Consider the following 14,256-nt stretch of genomic DNA (forward strand, 5'->3'; position numbering starts at 1 on the left):
AGCGAAGGAACGACAATATATTTCCAAGTCAGGATGGTGAACGACTTGGAGGGGAACTTCTAAGTAGCAGTGTTCACACGTATCTGCTGCCCTTGTCCTTTGAGATGGTGGTTGTCGTGAGTTTGTTCTCTCTGTAAAATATAATTCTGACAGTTCAGTAAAATCAACTGTCCCTGGGTTATTGACTATGCATAATGGCTGAACATATCTTACTTCCCCTGACAGTTCCAAAACCGAAGGGGGACATCTAAATATTTGGGGCGACAATATATACCAGAACCATTAATCACGTACAGCACAGATACAAGTCGTTTGACTCATCATGCTCTTTGACAAAGTGACCCAATTTGGTCCAGAAACATTGCTATTTTCCCATGGCCTTCAAGTATTTATCTAATATACTTTGAAAGTTACCATTGAACCTGCTTCCAGCCAGTTTCCCAACCAACTTCAATCTGAAACCTCTGGTTACTGATCATTTTGACACTCAAATCAGCCTCTCATCAACTGTGCCCGTAAGGTTCCCTGTCCAAGGCAACACCCCAGTTTCTTCAGCCTCTGCACGTTACTGAAGTCTTTCCTATCTGCCTCGATTCTCTTCCTAAACTTGTCCGCACTTTCCCTGAGGTCATGATAACCTGAATGTGTGATTCCCAGAATTGACGGCAGTATTCCCTCTGTGGCCTCAGCGGGGGTTTTTAATATTTTCGTGTAATTTCCTTGCGTTTATATTCTGTATTCATAAAGCCAAGGATCGCTTGAATTATTTTAATAACTGCATCGAATGCACATGCCACCTTCCAAGATTCATGTGGGCACTCCCCTCAGACATGTTCCTGCACTAATTGGTCCATATAGTTGATGCCTCTTCCTGGCAAAATGAATCATGACAATTCTGTGAGTTAGGTTTAATCTGCCATGTGTCTGTGCATTTCAACAATTGATCTCCTCATAGAAAGCTTTCACTATCTCCCTCACTGTTTGCGAGTTTTATACCATCTGCAAACTTTGGCAATCGGTCCTGGACAGCCAGGATCTGTTCATTAACACAGAACAGTAGTTCTACTATCGACTCCTGGAGACCACCTCTGTCTTCCAGTCTGAAAACAGTCAGTCATCACTACTCTTTACTTCCCACCCCTTAGTCAATTCCATATCCACACTGTCACTGCTCCTTTAACCCCATGGGCTTTAATTCTGCTGACAGGTCTAGTCTGTGATGCTTCATCAAATAGTTTTGTAAATCCATATACCCACACTTCCAGAAGGATGTGGAGGCTTTGGAGAGGGTGCACAGAAGGATTACCAGGATGTTGCCTGGTCTGGAAGGTGTGAGCTATGTGGAGAGGCTGAATAGACTTGGTCTGTTTTCATTAGAAAGACGGAGGTTGAGGGGCGACCTGATAGAGATCTACATGATTATGAGGGGCATGGATAGAGTTGATGGGCGGACACTCTTTCCCAGGGTGGAGGGGTCAGTCAACAGGGGGCATAGGTTTAAGTCCATGGGGAAAAGTTTAGGGGATAATAATAACAATCTTTATTGTCATAAGTCGGCTTACATTTACACTGCAATAAAGTTACTCTGAAAATCCCCCAGTCACCACATTCTGGCCCCTGTTTGAGTACGCTGAGGGAGAATTCAGAATGTCTAAATTACCTAATAGCACATCTTTCGGGACATGTGGGAGGAAACCGGAGCACCCAGAGGAAACCCACGCAGACACGGGGAGAACGTGCAGACTCCGCGCAGACAATGGCCCAAGCCGGGATTCAAACTCACGACCGTGGCGCTGTGAAGCAACATTGTTAACCACTGTGCTACTGTGCTGCCCAGAGATGTGCGAGGCAGGTTTTTAACACAGAGGGTGATGAGAGCCTGGAACGCGCTGCCAGGGGGGGCTGTGGAAGCAGATACATGAACGGCATTCAAAAGGCATCTCGACAAATACATATGGGTATAGAGGGATACGGCACAAGGGAGTGCTGAGGGTTTTGGCCAAGGTTGGTATCATGACCAGTACAGGCTTGGAGGGTCGAAGGGCCTGTTCCTGTGCTGTATTGTTCTTTGTTCTTTGTACCCAAACCCTTTCCTCATTGACCCCCTCTGTTACTTTATGAGAGAATCTACAATCCCATTGGGAACATCATTGGGTGGTTCATCGATAATGCGCCATGCAACCAAATTTCTATTCCCTCTGTTTCACCACAAGTGTTAATCGAGTAAATAAGTCACAGAGAGTAAAGAGGATTCCAAGCAACAAAAAGCGACTGTGTACGCATCTGCACTGTGATGCTAATTTAGCAACTCAAAGATCATGTTATACGGCGCTTGCCCTGGTGTCTGGGAATCCAATGTTACCATGGTGATGTTCTGTGGAGGAGCTTGTTTCCAGGAACTGAGCTCGATGACGAAACCAGCATTGAAGCACGTCCCTCAATTAGAATGTTCATTGGCTGCTGACACCAAGGGGTTCAGAATAGAGACTGATACTGTGGGGGAGGTATAGAGTTTGGGAAATGGCAAAGGGCTGGACATGGGGGAAGGGTGGGGATGTGGAAGGGAGAGAGGGATGTGGAAGGGAGAGGATTATATGCATGTTAAATTAAGTGCAGAATGTGGGAGTGCGTTTGGAGGGTTGGGGTGTCTGGTGAGTGAGGGAGTTGTATTTAGACAGCAGGGGGCTTTGTTTGAAGAAAAGGGCACTGTGTTTGAATAGTAGTGTACTGTATTTAGAGGGCTGGAGATGTGTTTGGAGGACGGGGGTTCTGATTGGAGGGCTGGGATTGTGTTTGGAGGGCAGGGACTGTGTTTGGAGTGCAGCAATTGTGTTTCGAGGGCAGGAGATGTGTTTGGAATGTAGGGGACTGTGTTTGTTGGGGGCTCTGATTGTAGGGCAGGGACTATGTTTGGAGGGCAGGGGACTATGTTTGGAGGGCAGGGGACTATGTTTGGAGGGCAGGGATTGTGTTTGGTGGGCAGGAGATGTGTTTGGAGGGCAGGGGACTGTGTTTGGAGGGCAGGGACAGTGTTTGGAATGTAGAGGACTGTGTTTGGAGGGCAGGGATTGTGTTTGGTGGGCAGGAGATGTGTTTGGAGGGCAGGGGACTGTGTTTGGAGGGCAGGGACAGTGTTTGGAATGTAGGGGACTGTGTTTGTAGGGCAGGGATTGTGTTTGGTGGGCAGGAGATGTGTTTGGAGGGCAGGGGACTGTGTTTGGAGGGCGGAGGCTCTGATTGCAGGGCTGTGTTTGGAGAGTAGGGGGAGGTTTTTGGATGGCACAGACTGTGTTTTGAGAGTAGGGGTAGTTTGAGGGCAAGGGGCTGTGTTTGAAGTGCAGGGGCTATGTTTGCGGGGAAGGGACTATATTTGGAAGGAAGGGACTATGTTTGAAGAGTAGGACTGTGTTTGGAGTGCCGGGATCCTGTTTGGTGAGCAGGGACTCCATTTGGATAGCAGGGGGCTGTTTTTGGAGGGCAGGGATTGTGTTTGGAGGGTAGGGGCTGCATTTGGCAGGAAGGGGTTCTGTCTGGGGGGGCACGGACTGCGTTTTGGGAGCAGAGGCTGTGTTTAGTGGGCAGTGGGCTGTGTCTGAGTGCGCAGCGGGCACTGTTTGGAGCGCAGGGGCTATGTTTCCAGAGTAGGGATTGGGTTTGGAGACCGGAGGTGTATTTGAATGGCAGGGGCTCTGTCCGGAAGGCAGGAGACTGTGTTTGGAGGGCAGGGGCTATGTTAGGAAGGCAGAGGGCTTTTAGAGGGAAGGGGTGGTGTTTGGAGGGAAGGAGGCTGTGTTTGGCAGGCAGTTTTGGGTTGGGGGCACCCTACTGAGCCCTACTATGTGTGGTGGGCAGAGCGCTATTTAAAGGACAGGTACTGTGTTTTGAGACTAGGGGCTGTGTTTGGGTATGATGGGCTCTGATTGTGGGCAGGGGGATCTGCTTAGAGAGAAGGAGCTATGTTATAGAATCATCGAATCATAGAATTTACAGTGCAGAAGAAGGCCATTCGGCCCATCGAGTCTGCAGCGGCTCTTGGAAAGAGCACCCTACTAAAGCCCACACCTCCACCCTATCCCTGTAACCCAGCAACCCCATCAAACCTAAGTGCAATTTACCATTGACAATCCACCCAACCTGCACATCTTTGGACTGTGGGAGGACACGGAGCACCGGGAGGAAACCCACGCAGACACGGGGAGAATGTGCAGACTCCACACAGACAGTGACCCAAGCCGGGAATCAAACATGGGACCCTGGTGCTGTGAAGCCATAGTGATAACCACTATGCTGCCATGCTGCCTGTTGGCAGGCAAGGGACTATATTTGGAGGGCAGGGTCTATGTTTGAAGAGAAGGGGCTGTGTTTGGAGAGCAAGGATTGTGTTTGGTTGGTAAGGAACTGCATTTGGAGGGCAGGGGCTGTGCTTGACAGGCAGTGCTATGTCTGAGGGCAGTGGGCTGTGTGTGAGGGTGGAGGATGTCTTTGGAAGGCATAGGGTATGTTCTGAGGGAAGAGGCTATCTTTGGAGGGCATGGACAGTGTTTGAAGCATGGGGGCTGTGTTTGGAGGTCATGGACTGTTTGTAGAGTAGAGACCTTTTCTTGGAGGGTATTTGGAGATGAGGGGACTGTGTTTGGTGGGCAGAGACTGTTTGAAGAATAGGGGTCTGTGTTTCAAGGGTAGAGTCTGCATCTCTGTTTGAAGAAATGGGACTGTGTTCAGCGGGTAGGAGCTGTGTTTGGGAGGCAAGGGACTGTGTTTAGAGAGAAAGAACTGTGCTTGGAGGGCAGGGCTATGTTTGCAGGTCAGAGGACTGTGTTGAGAGAACATGGGACTATGTTTCGAGGTCAGGGACTGTGTTTGAACAGTAGGGGCTGTGTTTTGAATGCACAGCACTGTTTGTACAGTATGGTGCTGTGCTTGGAGGGTAAGGGACTGTGTTTGGAGGGAAGGGGACTGTGGTTGATGGACATAGGATTATGTTTGGAGGGCACAGAACTGTGTTTCTAGGTTGTACTGGAGTACAGGGGTCTGTGTTTCAAGACTGTGGACTGTGCTTGGAGGGTAGGGGCTATGTTCGATGATTTGGGCCTGTGTTTGGATGGCAGGGGATTGTATGAAGAGTAGAGACTATGTTTTGAGGGTAGGGGTTGTGTTTGAAGATTGGGACTTTGTTTGCAGGGCAGTGGAATGTGTTTAGAGGCAAGGAGTATCTTTGGAGGATAGGGACTGTGTACAGTAGGGATATTTTCTTGGAGAGCAGGCAACTCTGACTGGAGGATAGAGATTGTGTTTGGAGAGTAAGGGGAAGAGTTTGGAGGGTAGGATACTGTGATTTGAGGGCAGGGGACTGTGTTCAGTGGGTAAGGGCAGTTTGTGGAGGACAGGGAACTGTTTGGAGGGCAGAGACAGTGCTTGAAAAGTGAGGCCTGTGTTTGGAGGGCAAGGGACTGTATTTGGAGGGAATGGGACTATGTTTGGAAGGCAGCGGACTGTATTTAGAGGGCAAGGGACTGTGTTTGGAGAGCATGGGACTGTGTTTGGAGGGATTGGGACTATGTTTGGAGGGTAGTGGGCTGTATTTAGAGGGCAACGGACTGTGTTTGAAGCTCAAGGGGCTGTGTATCAAGGGCAAGGGGCTGTGTTTGGTGGGTGCCAGCTGTGTTTGGAGGGCAGGAGCCTGTGTTTGGAGGACAGGGATTGTGATTGAAGAGTTGGGGGCTGTGTTTCCAGGGCAGGGTCTGTGTTTTGACCTCAGGGAAGAATAGATACTGTGTTTAGCATCAAGGGCTGTGTTTTGAGGGCACGGGTCTGTGTCGAAAGAGTAGGGACTGTGTTTGAAGAGTAACGGCTTGGAGGGAAGTGGGCTGTGTTTAAGGGCAGTGGGCTGTTTTTGAGGGCAGGGACCTCTATTTGGAGGGCAAGAGCTATGTTTGGAGGGAGGGAACTGTGCCTGGAGGCTGTCAGGTGTTCGAATCTATAGAATCCCTAACATGCAGCAGAAGGCCATTTGGCCATCAAATGTGAACAGACCCTCCAAAAGAGCACTCTACCTAGGCCCACTCCCCGGCCTATTTCTGACACTCCGTAACCCCACGTTACCTGCTCATCTTTGTACTCTTCTACACAGAATGGCAGTGGGGATCTGATACAGCCTCTCCCAAAAGCTTGTGGGCACTGGAGACAATGATAGCTTTCTTCATTAACTGGGATACAGTTCCGACAGACAAGAATAGGAAGTAAAATGGGGAAAACATGGAACCAGCACAAGAGGCCGAATGGCCTTCACCAGTTTCATACACAACTACCTTCTCAGACGGAAGCTTATGCCACTTGGCTTCAATTCAATCAGACAGTAGGTGGGTTTGTCAGGTTAATGTCTGCTCGGTGTCAGTGTAAGAGTGCAGTGTAGCCACAGCGTGGAATGGGGCAAGTCATATTTGTTCAATGGAGCAAATGGCCTCTTCTCAATTCACGTTTGTCTTCGCTTATTGAAAGTGACGACGATTTTGTCTCCAGCAGTCGGTGGTTTAAGGCAGTGGAACATTTTGCACATGACCTTTTGAGACAGGCCATCGACCCCAACCGCTCCGAGACTGCAGCGTCTGCTGTGACAAGGGCACAGCGAGAGGTTTCACTGCTCAGTCACCGACCCCAGATGCCGAGATTCCTCCATTCAGGTTCTCAGTACTCGGAGGCTCTGTGAATCTCCCGTGGACATGCATCAGCAACCTAGTGACTTTAGAGCTTCCTGTCGTACCCAATTGTTATTCCGTTCACTGAAACCACATGCAAACGTGTGCTGCTGCAACTGAGCAGGCAGCCACGTACAACCGAGTGGATGCTGGCTTCTGATCTGGATCGGGGACACCAAACGAAGAATTGCATTTGCTATTCACTTTAAAACCTGTTGTTCTGCTTGGAATAGTAAAGACCAGGCGACCCGGGGGACATTTTCAAAACCATTCAGGGTTTGGGCAGAGTTAACAAAGAGAAACTATATTCACTGAGGCAGGGTTGCTAAGCAGGGGTCACAGATTTAAGGTGATTGGCACGTGGGATCAACAGCAACAGAGGGAACAATATTTTGAAGTGTTTATCATTAAAATTTGGAATGTTTTGGACGAAAAAGCAGTGGAAATGTATTCAAAGTAGAACTGGATACATAATTGAAGGAGAAAATAATTTCAGGCACTGGTGAAAGAATGGGGTGTTGGGGTTAACTCAACTGTTCACTGTAAGAGTTGAATTATCTCCAACTGCAAAGCAATATTCTATGATTCTACGATCACGCAGCACGGTAGCACAAGTGGCTAGCACTGTGGCTTCACAGCGCCGGGTCCCAGGTTCGATTCCTTGCTGGGTCGCTGTCTGTGCAGAGTCTGCATGTTCTCCTCGTGTCTGCATGGGTTTCCTCCGGGTGCTCCGGTTTCCTCCCACAATCCAAAGACGTGCAGGTTAGGTGGATTGGCCATGCTAAATTGCCCTTGGTGACCAAAAAGGTTAGGAAGGGTTATTGGGTTATGGGGATAGGGTGTGTTGCTCGTTTTAGCCTTAGTTTAATTGCTCTTGTTTTATCACCTTTGCTCTTGAGTCGCCAGGTATCTTTCTGATACCGCCACGTGGTTCAAGTCCGAGTAATGATCAATAATCCAACACACCGCTTAGTAAGAGTTAAATCAACGCACATTTATTATATACAGCAATTAATACTTATACATTAATTCTACTTCTAAGCTACTTCCTACAACTAACAGGCCAATACTTAACTTTGGAAATGGCCCACCAGGTCAGGGAAACGAATGGCCTTTCGTATGGATTCTGAGCCTGTGGGATTCAAAGCTGGTACAGCACTTCGTCCCAATCACTTGGTTCGATATTCTCCAATGCTGGAGCAATTCCTTGATCGATGGGCGGTTTTGGGGTGGTCGTTCACCTCTCTTTGTGTAGGCTCCTGCTGGCGCCGAAAGGTCTGGGTTGGCTTTGTGTGTCTAATTTGTTGCACATTGTTCCCGGGGATTGCTAATTTATATTCAGATGGTTGGTGTGTTGTGTTGATGACTGCAGGTATCGATTCTGTCTGGCCTCCCAGAGGTGAAAACACAGTTTTACCTGCAGCTGCCTGTTTGAGTCCTGTTGGCTGATTTTCCCATCAGCCTCTTCCGTTTGCCATTTTAAATCAAGGTTAGCCATTCTAATCGGGAGTTAGCCATTTTAGCTGGTTACAGGTGGAAGTGAGGGCTTAAGTGGGTCGGTGCAGTCTCAATGGGCCGAATGGCCTCCTTCTGCACTGTATGTTCTATGTTCTACGATTATACAGCATAGTTCAAAACCTCAAGCTGTCCCAATCAATTGAGTACCTCTGACTAGTGGTCGATTTTGTAATGTAGGGTGATTTGAACACAGTAAGCTCCCACTAACCACAATCAAAGAATTATAGAGTGATTCAGCACAGAAGGAGGCCATAGAGCTCATATCAGCTCTTTGAAAATGTTGTCCAATTGATCTCATTGCCCCTCCTCTGTCATCATAGCTGTGTAAATCTTTCCAATTCAAACATTAATCCAATTCTCCGTTGAAAGCTATTCTAGAATCTGTTTTCTGCCACGCTTTCAGGCAGTGCATTTCAGATCACAACAAGCTAATGCCTCAAGGTTCTATTCCTGGCTTGGGTCACTGTCTTTGCAGAGTCTGCACGTTCTTCCCGTGGCTGCGTGAGTTTCCTCCGGGTGCTCCGGTTTCCTCCCACAGTCCCGAAAGATGTGCTGTTGGGTGAATTGGACATTCTGAATTGTCCCTCCTGTGTACACGAACTGGCGCCGATCTGTGACAACTGGGGAATTTTCACAGTAACTTTGTTGCAGTGTTATTGCAAGCATACTTGTGACACTAATAAAGATTATTATTAGAACCTTCTGTTATTGGCCCTTCTGTCACTGGAAACAGTTTCTCCTAATTTCCCGAATCAAAACCCATCATAGTTTTAAACACCCCTGTTAGATCTCCTCTGACCTTTCTCTTCACATCACTGGAGTCCCATATAACTTATAAATGTCTGCTCCACCCTCTCTGAGGCATCCACCCTAAAGCTCTGTGGCCAGAATCAAGCAAAATAATCCTGCTGGGGCTGAATCTGTGTTTGGAAATAGTTTTGCTGAACTTCCTTTATAAAGTCAAAAACCAGGGGCGAGATTCTCCGACCCCCCGGCGGGTCGGAGAATCGCCGGGGGCTGGCGTGAATCCCGCCTCCGGCAGTTGCCGAAGTCTCCGGCACCGGATATTCGGCGGGGGTGGGAATCGTCTCGCGCCGGTTGGCGGGCCCCCCCCGCGCGATTCTCCGGCCCGGATGGGCCGAAGTCCCGCCGCTAAAATGCCTGTCCCGCCGGCGTAAATTAAACCACCTACCTTACCGGCGGGACAAGGCGGCGCGGGTGGACTCCGGGGTCCTGGGGGGGGAGCGGGGCGATTTGGCCCCGGGGGGTGCCCCCACGGTGGCCTGGCCCGCGATCGTGGCCCACCGATCCGCGGGCGGGCCTGTGCCATGGGGGCACTCTTTCCCTTCCGCCTCCGCCAAGGTCTCCACCATGGTGGAGGCAGAAGAGACTCCCTCCACTGCGCATGCGCGGGAATGCCGTCAGCGGCCGCTGACGCTCCCGCGCATGCAATGCCCGGAGATGTCATTTGCGCGCCAGCTGGCGGGGCGGAAATTCATCTGGCGCCGACCTAGCCCCTTAAGGTTGGGGTTCGGCCCCCAAAGATGTGGAGCATTCCGCACCTTTGGGGCGGCATGATGCCCATCTGACTTGCGCCGTTTTGGGTGCCAGTCGGCGGACATCGCGCCGTTTCCGGAGAAGTTCGCCCCAGATCTGATTTTTAGCTGCCTTCCAAACTTGTTCTGCCGCCTTCAAAGACATGTGCATTTTCAACCGGTGGGCTCTCTGTTCCTGCACCCCTTAGTAATAGTACCATTTGCCTCCTCTCTTTCGTGCTATCAAGATATATCACCTCACACTTCTGTGTATTAAATTTAATCTGTCATGTACCTGCCCATTTCACCATTCTGTGTCCTCCAGAAGTCTGTTACTCTCCTTCTCACAGTCTTGAGTTTCGTTCAATATGCAAATTTTGAAATATCATAGAATTTACAGTGTAGGAGGCCATTCGGCCCATCGAGTGTGCACCGGCTCTTGGAAAGAGCACCCTACTTAAGCCCACACCTCTACCCTATCCTTGTAACCCAGTAACCCCATCTAACCTAAGGGCAATTTAACACGGCCAATCCACCGAACCTGCACATCTTTGGACTGTGGGAAGAAACCGGAGCACCCGGAGGAAACCCACCCAGACACGGGGAGAACGGGGAGAAATATGTCCTGGACACCCAAGTCCAGGACATTGATATATATCAAAAAGAGCAGCGGTCCTATTATTGAGCCCTGGGAGATCATCCCTTCAGTCTGAACAACAACTGTTCGCCATTATTCTCTGCTTTCTGTCCCTTGGTCCACTCTGTATACATAATAGACTTGTAAATTCATAGATACAACAGCAAACACACTACCTTCATCAGTCACCTGTGCTATTTCATCAAATACCCCAATCAGGTTCGCCAAACACAATGTGCATTTAAAAAATCCACGTTGGTTACTATTTATTAAAATACTTTCCCCCCCCAAGTTCTTATGAATTTTGTCCTGGATTATTGTCTCTAAAGGTTTCTGTCCCACTCTGACCTCTCTGACCTCGTCTTTCAACACTGCTCCGATGAAACGCAACAGAAAAGAACAAGCGTGAACCATTAACTCCATTTTCCTCTCTCTATAGATCTTGCCTGACCCCTTTATTTCTGCTACAGCAGCCACAGTATTTTCATTTACTTCATGTGAAATGTCACATTCATAACATGTTTGATGGTGAGAAACTTGATGCGAGCGATATAAGCTGGCATCAATACCGTTTAGCACTTGCATCGCACTGTAGAACAGCTTTAACACTTGCGCAGAGAACAACATCTCATTTTCATTTTGACACTTCACAACCTTCAAAACTCCACATTGAGCTCAACGATTTCAGATCCGAATCACTGCTTCCTTTTATTTTCAGTTAGCAGGTGCTGGCTGTCACTTGGCCTGTTGCTGCCAATCACACGTCCCCCCAGGCCCGCCTTTTGTTTCTTTACTTCTCCCATTGCCATTCCCTTTTGCCTGGTGTCAATGTCGCTTTGCTCACACAATCTCTCCTGCCTCCTACCCCAACTCAGGCTTTCTGTTTTGTCCCCTTTCCTCTGCTACCTCCTTTCCCGGGAGGCACAGTAGCATAGTGGTTAGCACTGTGGCTTCACAGCTCCAGGGTCCCGGTTCGATTCCCGGCTTGGGTCACTGTCTGTGCGGAGGTCTGCACGTTCGCCCCGTGTCTGCGTGGGTTTCCTCCGGGTGCTCCGGTTCCCTCCCACAGTCCAGAGATATGCAGGTTAGGTGGATTGGCCATGATAAATTGCCCTTAGTGTCCAAAAAGGTTGGGTGGGGCTGCGGGGATGCGGTGGAGGTGTTGGTTTGGATAGGGTGCTCTTTCCAAGGGCCGGTGCAGACTCGATGGGCTGAATGGTCTCCTTCTGCACTGTAAATTTGATGATTCTATGATGATTCTGTGATTCTCTGTCTCTGTTCCAGCCTAATTAACTGTAATGTAATTTATTTGTCCCAGTTCTGATAAAAGATAACCGACCTGAAACATCAGCTCCGTTTTTCACTCTCTATAGATGTTGCCTGACCTCTTTATTCCTGCTACAGCAGCCACAGTACTTTGCTTTTGGTTCGTGCCAAATGTCACATTCGTAACATGTTCAGGGTCAGAAACCTAAAGGTTGCAATGCAAACTGGGGTCAGTAAAGTGTAGCACAGGTCACGTATGGGATTCACTGTTTGCACAGGGCAAATTATTGACCTTGTAATAATACACAGGAGGCAGGGGTTCCGTCACCACACCAGTATTTATTTGCAATAACTTATATACACGAGCAGCTCCAAACCATGCTGCTAGCATTCCAGTCAACTTAAGACTGCCTCACAAAGCCTACACAGGTGCTTATATGGGCCCCCTCAATGAGCTATCGTTGAGGGAGCTCATACTCCAATTGGCCAACCAATAATGCCAATTGGAGGTCATTATAGACCTGGACCCCTTAATTGGACAAAAAAAGACTGGTCATCCTTCCAGGATAAAAGACAGAGAGATAAGGCACTGCTTACTAATGTCAGCTGCTGCTATTTGTTCAAAGTTGCATGCCTCAGTACTGGCTGGGCCTTAGCACCACTGTGATTCTAAGCCTTGCTGAGGGGTTATTCAGTAACCTGAGCACACACCATTGCAATGTTGACGAGCAACCTGTGCCTGAAGGCTCCTCAGCTGGTAGTTCTGCTGCAGCGTTAATGCACAGAGGCCTGACCTGAGGGGTGGACTTGCCAGAGCAAATCAGATCATTGTATTCACTGGGGATGGTGGTGTCACTGACAAGGCCTGCAGTTGGAGGCCTCAAGAGCAGTTAAGAGTCAACTGCACTGGTGTGGGTCTGGAGTCACAGGTAGGCCAGACCAGGTAAAGATTGCAGATTTCCTTCCCGAAAGGACATCTGTGAACCAGTTGTGTTATTGTGACAATCAGTGATAGTTGATGGTCCCTATTACTGAGACTGTAGCTTTCAATTCCTGATTTTGATTTAATTATTTGAATTTAAATTGCATCAAGCTGGCATGGTGAGATTTCCCAGAAGCATTAGTCTGGGCCTCTGGATTACTTGATGCAACCATCGAGACCCCTTCCAGCATTGAATCCAACGTCTTCGTGCCATACATTTTCCGCTGACTGTGACAGGCTGTTCTCATCCAGGCCTGCACAGTCTGGTTGGATGTCCTCCTGCTGCCACCCTCCAGGACGAGGATCATCCTTCGCCCCCTTGGTTCCAGGCCTCCAAGCTGTAGTCAGTCCAAATTAGGTCTGCGTCCGAGTGGTCTAACCTCCGTTCCGAGACACGTGACCGCGAACTGACTGCCAAACCAGACCCCCAAGCCAATTAAGGGAATGCCCTCGTGTAACGCAGGGCCAATCAATGTTTCCCTGCTGGGGGAAGGTTCAGTAGACAGCTAAGTAATAAATCTGGAACGGTAAGCTTGTCTCAGTAATGGTGACCAAGATACTATCCTCAATTGTTGTAAAAACCATCTGCTTCACCAATGTTATTTAGGGAAGGAAAACTGTCATCCTTATCTGGTCTGGTCGACACTTGACTTAAGACCCACAATCTTAACTAGCCTCTGAAATGGCCTAGCAAACCTCACAGTCATACTGCTAAACACACTGCATTACAGTGGTTGGAGAGCTCACCGCCATCTTCTTAAGAGCAATTAGAGGGTGTGATGAATGTTGGAAATTGTTATGTATTATATTTTATATTTGTGGCAGTAATGTTATTTTACAAAAATCTGGGTTGAAGATACATACAGGCAGTATGTCTGTTAGAGCTGCGATTAAGGGGTGGTACAGGTGATGAAATATTAATTTGAATCATTTACATGTTTTCAGATAGATGGCTAATAAAACATTGCTTTGATTCTGGAGGAGCCCTGGGGTTTAGATAATTTATGAAGGATGGTGCTTAGTCCTGGATAAACAGGTCTTTGGATATCTTATGGGAGGAGACCGATTAATGCGTGGAGCCAGGTCTGTCTGTAGTTTTGCAATTTGCCATAGAATTTTAAGTTGAACAGAAGTGTCTGACAAGCTAGCTCTTCAATTGGCTCTTGGAAGGTTCTATAAGGGGCGTGATCTACCGGCCACTTTGCACCTGAAAGTCAGTGCACTATGGCATAATGTAGCTGATAGATGGCTCAAGACCCGCCACCGGGATCTAACCAGCTCACTATACCTCGCGAGATTGAATGCGATCTCGTGAGACATTACAATGAGAATCCCGTCCATTGTGCACGGAATCACTTCTTGACAAATCTGCATATGAGAGCAAGACGGCTAGTCTCACTCTAATATGCAGTTGACTGAAGCAACTGAGGGATCTATCCCCTTCACTTCTGAGACCTTGAGTGAGTGCCGCTCAGTCGTGGTCCACACAATCAGGTGTAACGGCACTCCTTGTGCTTTGGGATTGGATTTGTTTATTATCACCTGTACGGAGGTAGAGTGAAAAGTATTGTTCTACGTACAGTTGAGACACATCGTTCCATACATGAAAAAAACATAGGGCAT

General features: G+C 48.5%; 1 long non-coding RNA gene across 2 annotated transcripts in view; it reads right to left on the reverse strand.

Moving 5' to 3' along the window:
• Positions 1-7,689: 7,689 nt before the first annotated feature.
• LOC140390326 (uncharacterized) overlaps positions 7,690-14,256 on the reverse strand; it is a 55,387-nt gene continuing 48,820 nt past the window's right edge. For both annotated transcript variants that reach the window (XR_011934612.1, XR_011934611.1), the window contains 2 exons: positions 11,725-11,856; positions 7,690-8,833 (listed from right to left, as the gene is read on the reverse strand). This is a non-coding gene — a long non-coding RNA (uncharacterized lncRNA). The remainder of the gene's footprint in view (positions 8,834-11,724; positions 11,857-14,256) is intronic.

Source organism: Scyliorhinus torazame, chromosome 14 (assembly GCF_047496885.1).
Source record: "Scyliorhinus torazame isolate Kashiwa2021f chromosome 14, sScyTor2.1, whole genome shotgun sequence".
Classification (NCBI taxonomy): Eukaryota; Metazoa; Chordata; class Chondrichthyes; order Carcharhiniformes; family Scyliorhinidae; genus Scyliorhinus; species Scyliorhinus torazame.